Genomic DNA, 15,834 nt, shown 5'->3' on the forward strand with positions numbered 1-15,834 from the left:
AAGGACCCGAGTCTGAGTCCTCACGCCCCACCTGCAGGAAGGATGCTTCATAAGTGGTGAAGCAAGCCTGCAGGTTTCTTTCTGTCTCCCCTCCCCTCTCCATTTCTCTCTGTCCAATGTTGTCATTGTTAGGACAGAGAGAAATGGAGAGAGGAGGGGAAGACAGAGAAGGGGAGAGAAAGAGAGACACCTGCAGACCTGCTTGACCGCTTGTGAAGCGACTCCCCTGCAGGTGAGGAACTGGGGGCTCGAACCAGGATCCTTACTCCAGTCCTTGTGCTTTGTGCCACCTGTGCCTAACTCGCTGTGCTACTGCCCGACTCCCCTTTCTTCCTTTCTTTATTGTGTCCTTTGGGACATAGTGGACGGAACTGGAGGTGACTATTCTTAGAGAAATGATAGATGAAAGACAACTACCAGATGGTTTCACGCATGTGTGGACTCTAGAGATCTGATACACAGGAACTTGAGGGGGGGGAAGGAACAAAGCAGAACTAGTTTCTAAGATTCTGTGAGAACTATGGTGGTTATCTCTGGAAGGCAGGAGGGTGGCGACACAGAATTTGGTGGTGGGTGTGGTGCCCATGTGCTCAACAGGCTGGGCCACTGCCTAGCCCTCCTACTATAAGAATTACTTTTATTTTAAGCAAACCATAGAGAGTCCAGTGGCTCGAGTTTTGGATTTATAAAAAGCATTATGTTCTGAGTTTAATTCACAAATCACCTAATCTCAAATCGTATCTATTATGAGGGTCAAGTGAAATTCTGTATCCAAAAGTGTTTTGTTATTTACTCAAGGTCACTGCCTCTAGAAAGACACTGAGGCTACTTGGGGTTATTCACAGCTTGAGTCTGGTGTTTGCTTTCTTGAATATTTCAGCCTCCCACCTGTAGTCCAGTATCACTTGATGTGACCTTAACTATGTAACTTTTGACCTAATTAGCTGTCTTAAAAAAGAACTTTTGACAGACACTCCAGAGCACTGCAGTCCAAGGGATCACTCGGAGGGCCTTCCCAGCCTCACTCCACCACTGAACCACCTCCCTGGCCTAATTAGGTTGCTAGTGAAGTGCAGTAACCTCAAGTGTTCTCAGACACTCCAGTACAACAGACTTGTTAGAGTAAACAAGTTCTAAGTAGATAATTAACAAACACAAAACCACATGCTGACATGACAATTCATTCTTTTTTTTTCCCACCCTGCCTCCAGGGTTATTGCTGGGGCTGGGTGCCTACATGATGAATCCACTGCTTCTGGAGGCCATTTTTTTCCAGTTTGTTGCCCTTGTTGTTACTGTTGCCGTTGGAATAGGACAGGGAGAAATCGAGAGAGGAGGGGAGACAGAGAGGAGGAGAGAAAGACAGACACCCACAGACCTGCTTCACTACTTGTGAAGCGACGCCCCTGCAGGTGGAGAGCCGGGAGCTCAAGCCAGGATCCTTATGCCGGTCCCTGCGCTTCACGCCATGTGCGTTTAACCCACCCACTGGCCCGACTCCCCAGTTCATTCATTTTTTTAATTCCCTTTTGTTGCCCTTTTTGTAGTTATTGTTGTTGTTGTTACTGATGTCATTGTTGTTGAATAGGACAGAGAGAAATGGAGAGAGGAGGGGGAAGACAGAGAGGGGGAGAGAGACAGTCACCTGCAGACCTGCTTCACCGCTTTTGAAGCAACTCCCCTACAAGTGGGGAGCCAGGGGCTCAAACTGGGATCCTCACACCAGTCCTTGCAACCCGCCCACTGGGCTATTGCCCAACCCCCCACACACACACCCCAGTTCGTTCTTTTTAATTAAAGACTGGCTAATGAGACAGGCAAGAAGAGAAAAAACCATAGCATTATTCTGACATGCTGCCAGGAAGTGAACTTGGGTCCAAGGCTTGCTTTATTATCCACTATGCCACCTCCCAGGCCTCTACATTTTTTTTTTTTTTAAGGAAAGCAGTTTGGTCATATTGTATACATATACACTAGCTCCTACATCTTGAATTAGTTTCCTCAGACAATAAAAGCTGACAAGCAACTCTAACGATAAAACCTAAAGATTAAAAAAAAAAGTTTCGTGTGTAAAGGTGCTTATAGTTTTGGAGAACCCTGAAATTATAAATTGCATTTAATTGTCCCATAAAATGTAGATGAATCAATATATCTAGAAAAGAGTACCACGTAGATGTTAAAATATCTGAAATTGTAACTAAGAAGAGCATGCCTTCATAGTGGGGCTTTAGAAAGACTGAAAATGTAAACAAATGCCCATCAGTGGATGACAGACTCACACACCGTTCTTCAGTCACTAAAAAGAATGAAATTGTAACCTTGCCATCTACACCCACAAGGATGAATCTTGACAGGGGCCTGTGGCAAAGCAAGCCAAACACAGAAAAACAAACACCACACTCTTCTGGATGATCTCTTAAGTGAACAGAGAGTAGATCTTAAAAGTTCTCACAAGAGGGAGTCAGGCGGTAGCGCAGCAGATTAACTGCACATGATGCAAAGCACAAGGACCAGCGTAAGGATTCGAGCCCCTGGCTCCCCACCTGCAGGGGAGTCGCTTCACAAGTGGTGAAGCAGGTCTGCAGGTGTCTATCTTACTCTCCCCGCTCTGTCTTTCCCTCCTCTCCATTTCTCTCTGTCCTATCCAATGATGACATCAATAACAACAATAATAACTACAACAATAAAACAAGGGCAACAAAAGGGAATCATATAAAAAAAAGTTCTCACAAGAAAAAAATTGTTAATTTTTTTCTTTTTTCTAGTTAATTTTCCATAAGTTTATGTATGGCTTGCAGTGTCAAGCTGTAAAGCTTTTTCAGTGTTGTTTTAATAAGCAATTAGAATTTGCTAGTATAAGTTACATCATAGAAATTCTCCTATGGCCAAGACTCAGTGTAATCATTAGGCTAATCCGAATTATAAAGTTGGTTCTGAGAAGCTGAACTTGGCACCTCAGGTTTGCACGTCAGGAGTCCACCTGCTGCACACCTCCCAGGCCCAACAGACAGAGGTTATGACTGCTTCCTAGCAAAGGTCAGTGTCTTCCTGAGTTCTAACACAGGACTTGTACAATCAGCATTATGACCAGTAGTTCCATGAGAAAACAGACAAGCACTCCGACAACAGTCTTTGAATTTTTTATTTACTAATGCATACTCCCAAAAGTTTACAGTTTGCATGAAAAAACCAAGAATATGTATTAAGTATATTTACATAATTAAAAAGTAATAAATTTTCTGACATCTGATCTATCACCATACGCCTACAACAAATTCATAAAAAATAGAGCATACAATTTATTTTTTAAATTATCTTTATTTATTAGAGACAGCTGGAAATCGAGAGGGAAGAGATACCTGAGACACTGCTTCACCACTCACAAAGCTCTCCCTCTGCAGGTGGGGACAGGCCGCTGTTGGCATTCAGCCAGCTGCCCTGCATCGCTGATGCTGTGGTCTGTTTACATAATCATTGTTTTGCCTGAGACCCACCCTGCCTGCAGGGTATTGCTTAATCCCGCCGGTTAGAACCTTCACAACAGCTGCTATGGGCTTTCTACCTTCCCGCTTTTTTCTCCATCCCCCTCTCCTAGCCATTTCCTTTTCCCACTTGCCACTTCCGGTTAAAGATACATATATATACACACATTGTCTCTGATCAATAAAGGCATTGCATTACATTCCCACTCCACCATGAGTTCCTGGTCTCTCTCCCGCATCGCTGAGCAAGCAGCAGCCCAGGTTGGCTCCAGTCGAGTTCTCTCCAACCCAGAGAGCACGTGCCTGGGGAGAAACACCCGCGACACCACCCCGGCAGGCTGCTTGTACCCAGGTCCTTAAACACTGTAACATGTGCACTCAACCAGGTGCGCCACCAGCCAGCCCCCAGAGCTTATAATTTACAATGAACAATAAGAAAGCACTTTCTCAGCGAGAGAGAGCTCAGCAGGCAGGGCATGAGCTTTCCAACATGTGTACCAGCTTCAAGCCTCCAGAGGAAGCTGGCATGAGGAGTGAGCAACTGCTCAGAGCTCGGCCAAAAACACGCCATCTACCACCAAGTGACACTAAATCACAGTGCCATCATGTTCAAGTGACTTCTATTTCGAGGCCATAGTAGAAAACTCTGAGGCCAAGGAAGCTAGAACTGCTTCAGCCATCTGTGACAAAGGTAAGCAAGCCCAAACCCGGGCTTAGGAACTTAAAAGAAGCCAACTGCTAAACTGCTAGGCTCGGGGAGCACACAGCAGCTCCTGCGGTTACGGCAGCCCGCGACGCCCTGTGGTGCTGCACAAACCACTCTGTACCGAGTGAGGAGCTGAGCGCAGACTCGCACCTGCTCTGTCTGTCCCTGTGCATCCTGCCTCTTCACTGGACAGAACAGAACCTCAGACCCAACAACAGTAACAAGTCTGCCCCATACCCCTATGTGTTATCCACACAGAACTCTAGAAACCAGAAACCCTGGAAAGCCCTTAGTTCAATTTTCAACTTCAGAATTGCAGAAACCACATTTTACCTAAGGGAGGCAAAATAATCGCACAGTCAACATTTATGCAAACATAGGCAAGAGATTTTCCCCTTTGAAACTTCCCCGAGGGAAGACCAGGAGGTGATGTGCCCAGCAGAGCACACACACTGAAGCCCTACCCCGCCTGCAGGGGAAGATTCATGAGAGGTGAAGCAAGGCTGCAGGTCTTTCTCTTCCACCTTCTCCATCTCCCCTTCCCCTTTCAGTTTCTGTCCTACCAAAAAAAAAAAAAAGAAAAAAGCCACAAGAAATAAAACAAAACTTCCACAAAGGAACAATTGCCATGTATTTAAGTCCTTACAAGTCTGGGATAAAAGAACATTCACAAATTATAAAGCTTTTTTCCTCAACTGACAACACTACTTGAAGACGATATTAATACATTAAAACTGTCTCAGTCAACGGTAGTTGTGGATGCTTTGAGGTAACACCTGAGAGAAAGGCAGATCAAGCAGCTAGGAAGGAAATGAAGAGGACATGCTTTCACAATCTGTTCAGTAGCAAGTGCCTCTAATGACGTCAGAGATACACTGTGAGATGAGACCTGTCCCGCGAGCATTATTTCTGAATTAACAGTGCCATGTGTGATCTAAATACCATCCTAGTATTAACAAGCAGACATTATGTGCCCCATGATATGAAGCTATATAGGAACAGCACCACTACCTATCAAGAACCACTGCCCTTGAAAACAGTAAAATTTAATAAAGTTGCTCAACTAAATATTGGTCAGAAATAGGAGAGAAAAAAAAGTCAACAAATAACCCACTGAAAAGCCAATCCAGACAGGGGCGGGGGAAACAGCTGGTTTCACTAAGACACTTATGACATGAAAATGCAAAGGGATGGGGGAGGACTGCTACCTGAATTAAGACTTAGGCGTCCCAGTATAGAGATGCCGCTATATGTCACAGAGTGGAGTTATATAAAGCTTGCTTGCATTTTGAGTCTAACAAATCAACTATTTCTCAGTACTTTAACATTGATTTACAAAGTTATGGGACAACAGGGGTATATTTCCACACCTTTCCCAACACCAGAGCTCCGAGCCCTCACTTCCCCCAATGGAAACTGTAGTAGTTCTCCCAAGGTCACGGACACAGGTCAACTATAATTTCTCCCACTATCTGTCTATATTTACATATATTTGCCCACAAATCAGTTATTTTTTAAAAGTGGGGTTTTTCAATTGCCCTGGTAAGGCTCTTGAATCATCAGTGCCCAGAATCTAGGTGGGAATTTTACAAACTACAGATACTGCGACTTCCGCCTACCCGAGGATTGTTTGGATTGGTCTGGGCAGACAGACAAGGGCATTTAGTGAGTTTTTTTTTTAAGCTCTCCAAGAGACGCACCTCTGTGCTGACGGATCTGAGACCCTAAATCAGCATATTACCTAGACCAGAAGACCGTGACTTACCACAAACAACCTAATGGTCTCCATCGACAAGATTTTCTCAACAGCATTCAGAATGGTGTAAGCACAACAATAATAACAAGGAAGAAAAAAAAAACACCACGAGAAAATAGTTGCTTACTTGTTTCTGACTAATTCAATGAACTCAGACCACTTGAACTCTGGTTCTGTTTCCCCATTTATAAGTGAGAACAACAATGCCTCACTCATAAAGCTACTGTGAAGACTAAACCAGCTGAATGACATCATACATGAAACTGAAATTGCAGTGCTTTCTAAAATATTAATGATCCACCCAAAGAATGTTTTTTTCTTCAAAAAAAACAAAACAACAACAACAAAAACCCAAACATAAAATCCTCTGACCTAGTAATTTCTCCTCTAGGAATTGCCACCCTACATACAGAAACAGCACCAACACGAAAGAACTGTAAAGCAATTTATTGCACCACTGCTTCTGGTGGTTCAAAAGTAAAAGTGGAACAAGTAGTGGAAACAGTCACAGCACTGGTTAACAATGTATATAGGGCTGTGGGATAAGCGGTATAAGTGAAGTTGTCCAAGTCTGAGTACTAATGGGGTAAGACAGTCAAGGTACCAAGCCGCTACAATGTATCAGACCACTCCATTCAGTCAAACTAGATGAGGGGCAGTGGATATTATGTTTGCGTAGGATATGAGAAAATAAACACTTAACTTTTGGGAGAGGAGATAACTGCTCATTTTATCTTTAAACTTCTCTGGGTTATAAAGCTTACTGACTTAGTATCCTTGATGCTCTATATTAAAATGGTATAAAAACATAGTTTAGAGGTTCTGTCTTGTTTTTTTTTTTTAAATATTTATTTATTCCCCTTCGTTGCCCTTGTTGTTTTATTGTTGTAGTTATTATTGTTGTTACTGATGTCGTCATTGTTGGATAGGAGAGAAGAGGGGAAGACAGAGGAGAGAATGATAGACACCTGCAGACCTGTTTCACCCTTGTGAAGCGACTCTCCTGCAGGTGGGAAGCTGTGGGCTTGAACCAGGGTCCTTACGCCGGACCCTGCGCTTTGTGCCACATGCACTTAACCCACTGCACTACCACCCAACTCCCTTTGTGTTACTTTCAAACCATATTAGTGGGACTGTCGGAGGCGCACGTGGTTAAGTACATCCATTACCAAGTGCAAGGACCCAGGTTCAAGCCCCCAGTCCCCATCTGCAGGAAAGAAGCCTCATGCGAGTGGAGCAGAGCTGTAGGTGTCTTTCTCTGTCCCTATCGCCCCTGCTTCTCTCAATTTCTCTGTCCTATCAAACTGAAAAAATTTAATTGAAAAAGTCAAGGGGGCTGGGGTGTTGACGCACCTGGTTAAGTGCACATGGTAGTACTAAGCACAAAGGACCCCCACAAGGATCCAGGTTCAAGTCCCACCCCCACACACACACACCCTTCCAGGGAAGACACTTCACACATAGTGAAACAGGTCTGCAGGTGTCTCTCTTTCTCCCTCTCTATCTCCCCTCCCCTCTCAATTTCTCTCTGTCCTACTGAATAAAATGATGGGGGGAAAGGCTGCCGGGGGCAGTGGATTTTTAGCACTGGCACTGAGCCCCAGCGACTAGGCTGAAGAGTCAACAATGAAAGTCAGATAGCTACCTAGTGAATGTCAGTGTTTCCCAGATCTAACTACCAGTTAGCACAGCACCACCGAGGAATGATCCAGGAGTCTGACAGCAACTAGGAAGACAGAGAGAGGAAGAGAGGAGAGACACCACAGCACTGCTCCTCCACAGCTCACACGACTTCCTGTATACACGGTGCAGAACTGCAGGAGACCCGCAGGAGACGTTCCCTAGTCTCCTGTAACTGGAAAGGGTTCTCTTCTCTGGCTCTTTCTCATGTGCATTCCCACACCACTTGGTAGTCTCTGAAATTACTAAGAAGCGTACAGCTCAGAGCATCTAAGATCGGCCCCTCACCCTTTTCCAAGTGACTGTGGAGTTTTTTTCATCAGCATGGGAAAGGCTCCGAGAAGTTCACAACAAAAGCGGCTTGGCTCTTACAGATACCAACCAGTTTTCTTCTGTAGATCATTTAATACAGAAAAAAAAAGGGGGGGGGGAGTCATCTTTCCAGTCATATCCAAGACAAGAAGAATGGTGAGTGATATAATCTTTTACTCTTTTAATTATGAACAGGGGAGGTGGTAAACAGCTTGCTTGGAGCGTGCTGCTCCGTCTGCCATGTATGCAACTCAGGTTCAAGCTCGATGCCCAGTGTTGAAGGAAGCTCTGGTGCTGTGTTCTCTGCCTTTACCTAAAAGGAGGAAAACAAAATCATGGGAGGGGTAGATAGCATAATGGTTATGCAAACGCTCTCAGGCCTGAGGCTGAATAGTACCAAGTTCAGTCTTTGCACTACCATAAACCAGAGCTGAGTAGTGCTCTGCTGAGAGAAAGAAAGAAAGAAAGAGAAGGGAAGAAGGAAAGAAAGATGGAGGGGAGGAAAGGGAAACCTGTGTCAGTTTAAAAGCTTTAAAATTTTTGTGAGGCCCCAGCCCCCACCTGCAGGTGGTTAAGCAAATACCTCTCTTCCCCTTCCCTCAACTTGTCTCATATATATATATATACACACACACACACACACACACACACACATACACACACACACACATGGGGGGGGGGGTTGTGTAGGGCCAGCAAAACAGCTCACGCAGACATCATGCTTGCTTTGCCACATGTATGCCCCAGGTGCCAGCCTGGGCAGCACCACAGTAGAGGAAGCTTCAGTGCTGGCGATCTCTAGCTAAAGATGTCAGCCCTGGAAATGACTGAATGAATAGTTGGTTCAGATTATTACGACTTCTGAAATATAGGAAAAGTAGTAGCTATATCAATCTTCCAAGTTAACGAGCTGTTCAGGTGCTGAATTCAAGAGCAAGGCCTAGCCTGGTACTAATCTGCTTCCCACTGTTTAAATGAGGATGAACTTCCTAAAGACTGAGACAAAATCAATTTCTTGGAGGCAACTTTATCACTAGCAATGAGCATTAAAAGAAATGGAGTATTCTGTTATTTAAAAGATTACCGACGTTTTTTACTTGTTGATGAGAGAGGGCATGCACACAGAGAGCGCTACTCTGGCAGAGTGCTGGGGATCAAGCCCCGAGCTCCTGCTGCCAAGCACAATACCCTGCCCACTGTGCCACCTCCAGGCTACTAGAGTGTGTGTTTGCTAAGAAGGACTTGCTTACTGGGAGACACGCAGCTCACAGCACTGTGCAATTCTGGCCTGAGATGGCCAAGCACTTCCCACAGCCTGTGCTCTAACCAAGTGAACTGTTGTTTCCCCAGCCCAGTAAGAAGCGTTTTAGAGCAGAAAGCAATGCAAGTTATCTTCAGTGACATCTCTTAACAGAGTGAGGTTTCATAATCTTTTAATTTTTCTTTTTCTCCATAGTCCTCCAAGGATAGCCATGTAACCTAACTCTCAACAACGCAGGAAAAGCAATGCCACAGTAATTTTATGAGACTCCAGAATCAGATGGTCTCTATCTCCCCAAATGATAAGCTTGAATTTCAAGTCCTCAAGACTGCTGACATTAGACACCTTGAAATCTGGCTGGCTCCTTACCTAACTTGCTTCCTTTTTAAAAAAAAAATTATTATTGGATAGAGATAAAGAAATTGAGGGGGAGGTAGAGGGAGAGAGATAGAGAGACAGACGCCTGCAGCCCTGCTCCATCACTCACGAAGCTTTCTCCCTGCAGGTGGGGACCAGGGGCTTGAACCTGGGTCCTTGCGCACTGTAATGTGAGCCGCTTAACCAGGTGCACCACCACCTGGCCACCTAACTTTCCAGCAACACTTCAATTCTCCTTACCACTTTATATATACAGAGGGGGAGGGGGAAGAGATGGGCAGAATCTGAGATATGTAAACTAAAAATTGCTGGGATTAGTCATTATACAGAGGTGAACTATGTTAATGGCACTGGTCTTTTGCCAACATGCTAGTTCTCTAAAACACTGCAAAAACAAAACAGGAGCCAAGTAAGAGACAAATAAAACTACATTTAAAGTCAAAGGTGGTGGGAGTGGTGCAGACACTCAACAAGGGAAGTAAGAAAAGGTACTGGGTGAGAGAGACAGCATAGTGGTTGTGCAAACAAGACTCATAGGCCTAATAAGGTTCCAAGGTCCCAGGTTCAGTCCCCAGTACCACCATCAATCAGCCAGAGCTGAGCAGTGCGCTGGTAAAATAAATAAATAAAACATACTGTATGACAACTGTTTTGTAAATCTCTACTTCCCCCAATCAAGTGACTAGGACCAAAGAAAAAGGTCAATGAAAACTTTTGTAATTTCATTAAGAATTAAAAAGACTCTCCGGTGGGGTAGACAGCATAATGGTTATGCAAAGTGAATCTCATGCCTGAGGCTCTGAAGCCCCAGGTTCAGGTTCAATCCCTGATCACCATAAACCAGAGCCGGGCAATGGTCTGGTTAAAAAAAAACAACTCTCTAGAAGGTGACATTTGTATTTAAGCAAGTTCATTTATAAAGATGATTTTGCCCCTCAGAAGGTGGCACAGTGGATAAACTATTGGACCCATGGGTATGAGGTCCCAAGTTTGATTCCTGCCAGTATATGTGATGACCTGGCTCTCTTCCCCTTTCTCTTTAATAAATATGGCTTTAAAAATATATATTTTTTGTCTCACTGTAACAACAAATAATAACCCTTCTTTAACTACACTGTTACCTGAGACTGAGAAGGAAAAGTTTTCACTTAGATAATAAATCTATACAGTGTCTCACTTGGTTGGAAGGCTTCAAAGTAGTATTTTTCTGTAAATTTGCTTTTCCACTAGAAAGGCAATAAATTTTAAATGAGAAACTACCCCTAATTATAATAGTAAATACAAATATGAAAGTCACTGAAGATATTAGGTCTAAACGTATTAAAGACAGTGGAAGAGTTTGGACTGTTAACAATCCAAGTATCTCCCTTACTCCTAATAAAACCACACTGGAAGGCATAATTCATACCTCTGCCACGAGGCTTCCTACTGCACCACACCCCATAATTACTCTAAGCCAGTGAGTGCTGGGTAACACAGACAGTCATGGCCTTCCTTGAGAAAGGGGGAAGAGAGAGCCTGTCCCTCCAAAGACCTCAGTGTCCACAGGGGGCAGGCGCCTGAAGAGAGGGAGGAAAGGGACAGAGCCCCCCCCCATTTGATCATTCTTAGGAATTCACCAAGTTCCTTCTTCTCGCGTTTGCCCTTCTTCCGTAGCCAGTCAACAGCGTCAGGTGGAGCCTGATGTCAAGTTTCCAGACCTCCTTTGAATCTGGAGAGGTGGCCGTCGTTGACTATGTGGGTCATAGTGATGATGGGTGAGGAGGTGGGGCAACAGAAGCAAATCAGACTATTTTTATTTTTTTTACTAATAAAGAAAACTAGGGGGAGGGGGAGAAACCAACTTATCCAGTGTAATTATCTTAATCACACTTCTGCCAGTAAAAAAGTCTCCAACTATGAACACCAACAACAAAACCATGATACAAACATTTCCTAAAATATCTTCTCTTAATCTGTATCTTTCTTTCATTAAAATATTTTTTTAAAAAATCTTTTAAAAAGAGATTTAAAATATCTAAAGGTTTTACGACTGAAAAAAACAAACAACAAAAAAGCACCGTATTCCATTTCTTAGAAACTCTGGATTTCGGGAATCAGGCGATAGCGCAGCGAGTTAAGCGCACGTGACACAAAGCACAAGGACCGGCATAAGGACCCCGGTTCGAGCCCCCGGCTCCCCACCTGCAGGGGAGTCGCTTCACAGGTGGTGAAGCAGGTCTGCAGGTGTCTGTCTTTCTCTCCCCCCCTCGTTTCTCTCTGTCCTATCTAACAACGACGACATCAATAACAACAATAATAACTACAACAACAATAAAAAGCAAGGGGAACAAAAGGGAAAATAAAAAGGAAGGAAGGAAGGAAGGAAGGAAGGGAGGAAGGAAGGAAGGAAGGGAGGGAGGGAGGAAGGAAGGAGCTAACTCGTTTCTAAGCCCACAGGTCTTTGAAGTGAGGAATATGTAGAACTTGAGCCTGGGAAACAGAAACCAATCCAGTTAAAAGTAGGAAGGGCCGGCTAGTGTCTATAAAAAGGACAGTCTGGTCATTGAAAAAAACCAGCTTTGAATGTCACACCTGGCCCAGTTCTCCGACCGTGATAGTTTCTGGTGAGACAAGACTATAAAGAAACAAATGACCTTCCAGAGCAGAAACATTTGTAAACATGGAAGGAAGCAAGGTCTAAGAGAAACAAAGCTCTAATATTAGTATCTGTGTTAAGCCGTGTGCACGGCTTGCTACTTGTAAGGCCCGAGGAAAAATGTCAAAGTAACAACCTCGTGAGACCAACTTAAACACAGCCCCAGAGTAACTAACGCAGGTGTGTTTTACAGTTGAAAAGTCACTAAACACTGAAGCTGACCTAAGAGGTCTTTGGAGTCCAATGAAGTCCGGTAACCGGCCCTTCTGATAACCCAGCAGAAACTGCAGGTGCTCGTTCATAGCAGATCTAACTCCAAGATAACGCAGCTGGACTCCCACTGATAAAAATACCGATCTTTTCAAAGCTTAAGAACCAGAATGCCCTAACTTTTACAAAGTCACTATACACCTTTTTTTTTTTTTTTTTTTTTTTTTTTGTTACTCACAAAACCTCCTCCGGGCACCGAAAGACAAGTCTAACCGGTGCAATTACATACAACCCCTGAACTTTTCAAGACATTCCCGCAAAAAAAAAAAAAAGAAGAAGAAAAAGGAGGAAGGAAGGATGGAAGGAAGAAAAGAATGAAAGCCGGCCGCGCAGATGAAGCCCATCGTCCTTTAATAGCAGGATACTAAAGAAGCCAGGGCAGAAACTCAGTTTACAAAAAAAAAGAAAGAAAAAAAAAAAGTCACCCCTCCGATTCTTTCAGGCGGACCCGAATCCGCACTCGCACTCGCGTCCACACACCCTCGATTCAGAGTCGACATCGGGCTACACTGAAGGCAGACGGACAGACGGACGCCTCGGAAGCGTCTTCTGATAAAAAGCCTTTCCCCCAAAAAATACTTGAGCCTCCCCCGCCCACCGCCAAAAAATAAACAAACAAACAAATCGATCAATAAAGGGTGGGGTGGGTGTTATCAGCTTAAAGTTAAAAACAAACAAATCCCATCAGCAGGGTCTGACTGCCAGCGGCCCGGCTGGGCCTGGGGGCACGCGGCCACCCACCCACCCACCCGCCCGGCCACCCGCCCGGCCTGAGCCCGGAGCGAACCCCGGAAACCCCGGAAACCCCGGGCCGCGCTCGCCGACACGCGGGTCTGGGCGTGAAAACTTGGCCACGTATCTCCCCCACCCCACCCACCCACCTTCCTCTCCCAGAAACGTGACCCCGCCGCACGCACACCCACAACCACACACACCCCCTCCCCGACCTCCCCGGCAGCCTCTCCCCCCGCTGCCCCGGGGGGCGGCCCCCCAACGGCGAAACCTCGGCCCCAGAACAATGACGATGCCGCTGGTGCTGAGACCGGTCCGAAGAAAGCGCCCCAGCTCCCTCGCGGCGCCCAGCAGAGGGGGGACCCGAGGGGGGGCGCGACCGGGGAGCCGCACCTGCCGGCCGGCCGCGCGTCCCGGGCTCCCCCCACACACACCCGAGCGCCCCCATCGGCCGCCGCGAACCCCCCTTCCTCCCTCCGCCTCCCCCCCGCCGCCCTCTCGCCCGAAGCCCGCGGCCGGGGCGGCTCCGGGGGGTCCCCGCGCCGCGAGCGGAGGCCGAGGCCCGGGAGGCCGGGGGTCCCCCAGGGGACTCGGTCGACGCGGGAAGACGGGGCGCCCCCCGCCCCCGCCGGGCGCACACCCCCTTGCGGCACCCCCACCCCGCATTGTGCGAGCGGGCCCGGGCCCTCCGTCCCCGCCCGGCCGGGCCCCGCCGCACAAAGCCCGGAGCGCGGCCGCAGGGGGCGCCGCTGACTTACGGGGCTGCCGCGGCCGCGCTGCCTCAGCCGGGGACGCCGACCGTTGGGCACCCGGCGGCGTGGATCCGGGCCCGTGCTCCCTCCTCCGCCCTCGGTGGCGGCGAGCTCTTCTCTCTCCACCTACCTACCTCCCTCCCCCCCCACCCCACCTCCTCCTTCTCCTCCCCCTCCGCCTCCGCACCGCCGAAGTACCGAGGGTGAGACACAGAGACTCACAACAACATGGCTGCCGCCGCCGCCTCCCCTCCCCCCCGCCCGCCGGCCGCGCGCAAAGCACTCCGGGACCGAGGGGAGGGGGAGCCCTCACCGAGGCGCGGCTCCGCTCTGGGGGCCCCGCGGCTTCTCCCGCGCGCCGGGCGCCGGCCCGGGGGCAGCTCTGCGCCTGCGCGCGCGCCGCGCTCGCGCGTTTTCGGCCGTGCCCGCGGCGTGCGTCGCCCCCCCCCCCCCCCCCCGGCCCCTCGCGGGCGGCGCAGGCGCGGTGTCTCCCGACGCCGAGGTCGCCGGTCGGCTTCCCGCGTGCGGCCCCGGCTTCCGAGTCGGCGTCCTCGCCGCTTCCTCCCTCGAGAGTCATTGTTCTGCCCGCGCTGCCCGCGCGGAGATCGGCGCCCGGGGTGGCGACGGGAGCCCCGCACTGGCTTCCGGGGTGCCGGTCCCCCCCCCCTCCGCCCCTGGAGCGGGGCAGCTGCTCCCCCGCCCTGGAGGGGAGACCCGATGGTGTCACCGACGCGTTTGCGGGCCACCGTCACCCCCAGCCATGGCGGGGAGCAGCCGTGGGGGACACGAGGGCAGCAGCCCTGCGGAGGGCGGTCAGTCGCGAGGGCTGGCCGGCAAGGTGTGGCCCCGGTACACACAAAGGAGCCTCACCGGTGCCGGAGGGCGCCCTCCCCCTGCACCCCGCGGAAAGGGGCGCCCTCCCCCTGCACCCCGCAAGAAAGGGGCGCCCTCCCCCTGCACCCTGCAGGAAGGCAGCATCCTCCCCCTGCACCCTGCAGGAAAGGGGCGCCCTCCCCCTGCACCCCGCAAGAAAGGGGCGCCCTCCCCCTGCACCCCGCAAGAAAGGGGCGCCCTCCCCCTGCACCCTGCAGGAAGGCAGCATCCTCCCCTTGCACCCTGCAGGAAAGGGGTGCCCTCCCCCTGCACCCCGCAAGAAAGGGGCGCCCTCCCCCTGCACCCTGCAGGAAGGCAGCATCCTCCCCTTGCACCCTGCAGGAAAGGGGTGCCCTCCCCCTGCACCCCGCAAGAAAGGGGCGCCCTCCCCCTGCACCCTGCAGGAAGGCAGCACCCACCCCTGCACCCTGCAGGAAGGCAGCACCCTCCCCCTGCACCCTGCAGGAAAGGGGCGCTCTCCCCCTGCACCCCGCAAGAAAGGGGCGCCCTCCCCCTGCACCCTGCAGGAAGGCAGCACCCACCCCTGCACCCTGCAGGAAGGCAGCACCCTCCCCCTGCACCCTGCAGGAAAGGGGCACCCTCCCCCTGCACCCTGCAGGAAAGGGTGCCTTCCCCCTGCATCCTCCACCCTGCTGGAAACCAGGAGTAGGGGCCGGATGCAGGGCCAGAAGCCCAGTGTGTCTGCCTGTCCTGCCCTGACCCGGCTCCCTCACCCCCTGGCTGCAAAGGCCACACAGATGGAGGCAGATGTGACACCTGGAGACAAAAGCGGAAGCTCAGCCCCTGAGGGTCCTGCAGAAAAGACTACAAAGCGGGGAAGACCAAGAGGCTTGGGGCGGGCACACCCTGCCCCCATATCTACGTGTACTTTCTTATCTTTTTATTGTATTTTCTTCTTTTCTTCCTTTTCTTCTTCTCCTTCTTCTCCTTCTTCTGTTTTTCCCTTTGACCAGAGCACTGATTGGTTCTCACT

At 49.0% G+C, this 15,834-nt stretch overlaps 1 protein-coding gene across 30 annotated transcripts in view; it reads right to left on the reverse strand.

The window, feature by feature from the left end:
- Positions 1-14,364, reverse strand: part of PUM2 (pumilio RNA binding family member 2) — a 74,648-nt gene extending 60,284 nt beyond the window's left edge. For 23 of the 30 annotated variants that reach the window (XM_060186633.1, XM_060186617.1, XM_060186632.1 and 20 more), the window contains exon 1: positions 13,974-14,129. The gene's annotated coding sequence lies outside the window, so the exon portion shown is untranslated. Of the gene's footprint in view, positions 1-13,973; positions 14,130-14,189; positions 14,209-14,280 lie in introns of those variants that run through there. The other 7 variants (XM_060186627.1, XM_060186620.1, XM_060186628.1 and 4 more) reach the window with 4 other exon arrangements.
- Positions 14,365-15,834: the final 1,470 nt, after the last annotated feature.

The sequence above is a fragment of the Erinaceus europaeus genome, chromosome 3 (genome assembly GCF_950295315.1).
Source record: "Erinaceus europaeus chromosome 3, mEriEur2.1, whole genome shotgun sequence".
NCBI classification, from domain to species: domain Eukaryota; kingdom Metazoa; phylum Chordata; class Mammalia; order Eulipotyphla; family Erinaceidae; genus Erinaceus; species Erinaceus europaeus.